Consider the following 5,907-nt stretch of genomic DNA (forward strand, 5'->3'; position numbering starts at 1 on the left):
CTAAGAACTTCAAACTGGCCCTTTTGCCCAGATATATTCATTTTGTTATTTCAACCACTGTGCTTTCACTAATCACTACACTGTCACTACTATAGAGACCTCATTGTCCTCCACCATTTGTCAAATAAAAACCTGAATTCTGCGTATTTAGTGTACAAGAGTGATGACATGGTAAAAATCCTTTAGATTGGCTTGAGCAGATATGTATTGGAGTGACAGTGGTGGACCAGATGTGGGGTTTGGTTACAGCAGTGGATCAGATGTGCAAACATTATAGTGATGTTGTACGTTAGGGAGGGGAGTGCAAAGATTTACTTAACTCCATGTCTTTATGTAAAATGATGCATTACTGTGTGCACAACTGAACAAATTGTCTATTTCCTCCCACAAGGCTGAACCCTGCCAGATTCCAGATCCTAAACTCAACTTCAGACCAGCCAGCCAGACCAGAATGTGGAACCAACCTTTACATCTTGTTGGTTTACTGGTTTAATAATTCCAAATGTACCTTTCCTCCTTTTACCTGTACTTGTATTGATTTTGAAGTTCTGATGTTAGAGTTCCTTTTAGTTCTGTACATCCATTTCATTCCACCATGCTCTCCTCTCCCCATCCTCTGTACCCCTTCCCAACCATATCTTCTCCTAGTCAATGTTGCAGTTCCACTTTATCTGTTCTCGGGTTATATTATAAATCACTTTGCAGTTTAGTTTGCTTTTTGTACTCCCAAAATATATTAAAGATTTTTGAAAGATAACATTTTACAATGACATTAGTAATGGTATATTTTTCCTTACGTTTAATGGAGCCTTGCTGAGTTATCTCCAATAAAAAGACACGGTACCATGTTTTATGATGTTAGGGTAGAACTCTATATGATAGCTTACCTATGTTTTAACAGAGCCCCGGGCTAGCAAAAAAAAGTCAAAGAGGTGTAAATATAAAGAAGTAAATCTGATATTCCCTGGGGGAGGATCATATTTGCCACTAAAACATTTGAACTTAGAAGATCTTCCACCATGGAATGTTTCAGTTAATGTCAGATTTATTTTTAAAATAGACGCCTTACAATGCAAGTTTAATTTTAAAAATTCTACTCCTTCCTTATCATATCCAAAAGATGTATGGATGACCATTTAGAGGCTTCTGCTTTCCTTGCATTGCTTTGGACACAACAGATATTAATGAGACCTGTCTGCATTGAACGTCGAAAAAATAAAAGCAGGGCCTGCTGAGTATGTCTTTGGGTTTAAGGGAAACTTTGCAGCAAAAATTGATTTATTTCTTTAATTAAGATTTTCATTTGCATTTTGTATTTTTGGTTGTAGTTGTTAGGACTAAGCCCCCTTGCAGTTGACGCAGGATTACCTGAGGTGCAGAGCCTCCCTGTCTTCACCAGAGCACCCTGCAAGGGAAGATGGGCTGGTGACCCTAGTGGCAACTGGACTACTTTGCTGCAGGGAGAACACCAGGTCGTGGCCACCAGGATCTCCCCACCAAGGGCTTCGGTGTGGGGACAACTAAGATCAGCTACTGAGTAGGATGACAGTGAGAGGCAAGGTCAGGTGGCAGGCAAGCATAGTCATGCACAGATCAGGAATCCAAAGAGATACAATATAGTGGAGTGTACCTGAGCAAGTCTCAGGTAACAAGGCTGGGGATCCAGCAACCAGAGCAAGGAACCAGGGAGGTAAAAAAAGGCTAGCAGCCAAAAACAGGACGAGGTTTGAACCAGGAACATACCTCTTCAGACCCTTTTTAAAGCCATTAGGCCTTTTGGGATAGTATAGGCCTTACTTTGGAGAGAGGTACCCTTTTTGGTCATGGGGTCTTTTGGGGTGCCAGTGTACTGTAGACAATCATTTTGGGGTAGAGGTGTCTTTTTTGGGGCATTTGATCGTTTGTGATATTGTAGTTCTCCCTTAATTGAAGGGCATCTTTTATGGTCACTGGGGATAATGTAGGCCATTTTTGATAAAGGTGTGCACTTTCTGGTCTTTGTTTGTTTTGGGGAAATAATGTAGATCATTTTAGGGAGGGGTACCCTTTTGTCATTAGGTTTTTTGAAATGATGTAGGCCTTTTTTGGGGGAGGGATTCCTTTTTGATCAATGGGTCTTTGGGATAGTGTAAGCCCTTTATTTTGGAATGGGTTCATTTTGGTCTTTTGGGAAATCTAAGTAGAAGTTTTTTTGGGGAAGAGGGTGCTCCTTTTTGTTTTTTGTATCCTGTATGCCTTTTTGGAGGGAAGGGTGCTATCTTTGGCCACTGGGACTTCTGGGGGAATGGGTACACTTTCTTAATATTGGGTCTTTTAGGATAGTGTAGATAGGGCCTGATTTATTAAGAGAGAGGATACACTTTCATCAGTGAAGCTGGGTGACCCAGCAAACCTGGAATGGAGCTTAAAAGTCATTTGCTATTTGTTAGCAATCGTTTTTATTCCTGGACCAGATCCATTTCAGGTTTGCTGGATCACCCAGCTTCACCGATGAAAGTGTATCCTCTGCAGCCTTGGAGAGCTTTAATAAATCAGGCCCATTGTGTGTGGGGAAATGGATTAGCTACCTTTCTACTTCAGGCCACCAGGTACTACGTATCTGTCCTCCATAAAGGGGGTAGACCTTCTTCCCCAATGATCAGATGGGACAGTAGTGAACTGCATGAACTACTAAATGACCTTTAGAAACTCTTTCAACCTTTGCATCTAGGAAGCTGTGCTCCCATTTCCACTGTACCTTTTTTTTTACTTCCCAAAGAGAACATATGTATAGCATAAGTAACCTGCACCAGCTAGTTTAAACCCTTTAACCCTTTTGCTGCCAGACCAACTATTCAGTAACAATTACACTCAAATTACTTTTAATGTACATGAATCTCCAAACTGTCTATAACAAATTAAACACAGTGTGTATTGGGAAAGTGCCAAATAAGACAAGCCTCCAAACTGCGTGGCAATTAACTAAGACTCCAAAACTGTCCATAGGGGATGCTTTGAAAATCTCTACATTATGAAAGCATATCTAAACCCATGATTTGCCTTTATACTCCAACTGGGATTATAAAAATGAATATAGAAAATAAATCTATATAGTCCATGATAGAGAGTATATTGATCAGAACTTATGATTTTAGCCCCAGTTCACAAGTCTTTACATAAGGATAAGGCAGGCAGCATACAGAAGATGTGAAGGGCTACAGTTTCACTAGCCACATGTAATGTGTGCAGGAGCCATAGAATGATGGAAGAGCTGTCTGGGGGTAAAGATTTACACAACTCTATTTATAAAACAGGGAATCTGACATTCTCTGGTGGTAGTCAATTACTGCCTTTGAACACATGGACCTGGAAGATTCCCAAGAATGGATTGTTTGAGGGAATGTCAGATTCCCTGTTTTAACAATAGAAACATGTGAAACATGGTGCATCATTGTGTGGACAACTTTGTGGACAAAATGTGTACTTCTCTCACTGGTAGAACCCAGTTAGCTAATCTGAATTTACCTAACCATGCCAGAAAATAACTAGCCAGGTCAGATCTCAGACCAGCCATGCTGAAAGAAAAAAAGGCTACATTTGTAATTTTTTAGAGACCCTTGTATCAGTATATTTTTAAAACCCAGCTTATTTTTGACCTCTCAAACATTTTAGAGGGACATTGCTGGGTTATTTCTAAAATAATATTAAAAAAAAAAAAACTGAACGACCCTATGATTTATTCTCTTTGCTGTTGTTCAGATAGAGCTCTATCGCTTTAGGGTTCCATACCTCTTTTACACTGTACTCTAGTGTCCTCTAGTGGATGATTCAGATAGTACATTTACATCTCAGCTTCTCTTGTCTTTTAAAGCAGCAGTTGCCAACCAGTGGTCGGTCCACAGAAAAATTGAGAAGTTATTTGTAATTTTTATTATAATAAAACAAAAATAATATTCTAATAAATTCTTATATTCTGAATGTCAATTTCCATTTTTATATTGCATTAAATTCACACACTGTACTACAGACTGAAAAACATGGGAGGCGCAGCGTGACGTTAGTGTAGTCTGAGTTGTATGAGGCAACCATTGCCGAGCCGTATGCTTCAGTATTGTTTCCACCAATACAACAGTCACCCCACTCCGCAAATACCGATTCTCATCCAATTGTTTTATTTTATTTGTTTATTTCTCAGATGTTCTTTTAGGTAAGTATAACCTTCAGTGTATATTTTCTTTAATTGTTATATTTAATGGCATCAAATAGTTTGACTTTTTATAACTATCATTTGTTGTTTGGTCTTAGATTCAAATTAAATAAACCCATAATGAGTGAGAAACAGCAAACAAATATTTTGCATTTCCTTAGTAATAGCAAGGATAATGCAACTAATGATAAGAGTAACAATAGTAATACTTCACTTAACTGTGAGCTGATCAATGAATCAGAGCCTCCACAGTTCTCATCAGGCACCGGAAGATCCTTATTTATGTTTTTTTTATTATTTAAAATTATGAATTTAGTGGTCTGTGAGGTCTGAAAGGTTGGCGACCGCTGCTTTAAAGCAAACCCTTTGCAGGTCAGACTGTAACCTTTATCTGCAGGTATTGTGGTTTTGATAAAGAAGTCAGCCGTGGTACCCTGACTTCATGTTATTCTCACCCATGTATCTTTTAATATTGTACACAATACACTGGTCAACAAATATTTTTTGCCAAACAGATTAAAGTCATTTTAGGTTATGTTTAAAGCACAGATCCCAAATATGGTATTGGTTTTGCTAGATTGGCTCTATTTTTTGAAATAATGACCTCAGTAATAACCTCATAGAAAACTAATGAAACATGAAAATTAAGCAAAATTAAACTAGATATGCCTATGTATACAAAATAACATTTTTGAAATAATCAATGTCAATCTATTCTATATTCAGTATATTTACAGAATAACAAAGGAGCCATTGAAAACTCTGATTTCCTTTTATGCTGGTGATCAGGACAATCACATCGAAGGCTCCAGCAGTAGTCTGCCATCATGTGTCTATCCCATCTGCCCCGATACCTTTCTTTCATCACCCTTTATATCTTGCTGGAACCTCTCCCCTTGTTCCCCACTGAAATCACCAAGGTTTTCTGGAAAATGGCTATGGAGATGGTGTACCTTTATGCTCGTAGTAGCACACACATTTTTAAAGTTTAAGAGCAAGTAAGTTTGTGCTTTTTGGTTACCTAAGAAGTTTTTGACAACCATGACATAGCTGTGCCAGGCAGAAGCGTCAGTATCAGTCATGTAACTTGTGAAATTTTAATTATTTATCAGTTTCCGAATCTGTGGTCCATCAAAGATTCCTGCTTTTCATTTTTCAGTACTCAATCCAGGGAAGAATCTACAAATGTATATGAAGCAATCACCATCCTTGTTCAGAGCGCCAACAAATTGCTTCATTAATCCCAACTTTATGTGTAGTGGAGGGAGAATGATTTTTTTCTTTGTCAACCATTGGCTCGGTAATGATGTTTGCTGCACCTTTTTTTATTTTTATCCTTGGAGGCCATGTCACTTTTTTCCAGTGATCCTGCTTTGCTCTACTATGCCACAAGCAGATGAAACATGATACTTTGTGTATCCACTTTGCTGTCCAAGTAGGAAGTTCACCATTTTTAAATCAACACATATGGAACATTGGTGTTCATGATAGCAAAGCTTTTGTAAGACCATTTGGATATTTTCATATTCTTCTTTAAGTTTTGTTGAGTGACCAATTGTAATTGACGCATAGCAGCACGGTGGCTCAGGGGTTAGCACTCCAGCCTTTGCAGTGCTAGGTCCCAGGTTCGATCCCCAGCCAGGACATTATCTGCATGGAGTTTGCAGGTTCTCCCCGTGTCTGCGTGGGTTTCCTCCCACATCCCAAAAACATGCAGTTAG

This window comes from Pyxicephalus adspersus, chromosome 1 (assembly GCF_032062135.1).
Source record: "Pyxicephalus adspersus chromosome 1, UCB_Pads_2.0, whole genome shotgun sequence".
NCBI lineage: Eukaryota > Metazoa > Chordata > Amphibia > Anura > Pyxicephalidae > Pyxicephalus > Pyxicephalus adspersus.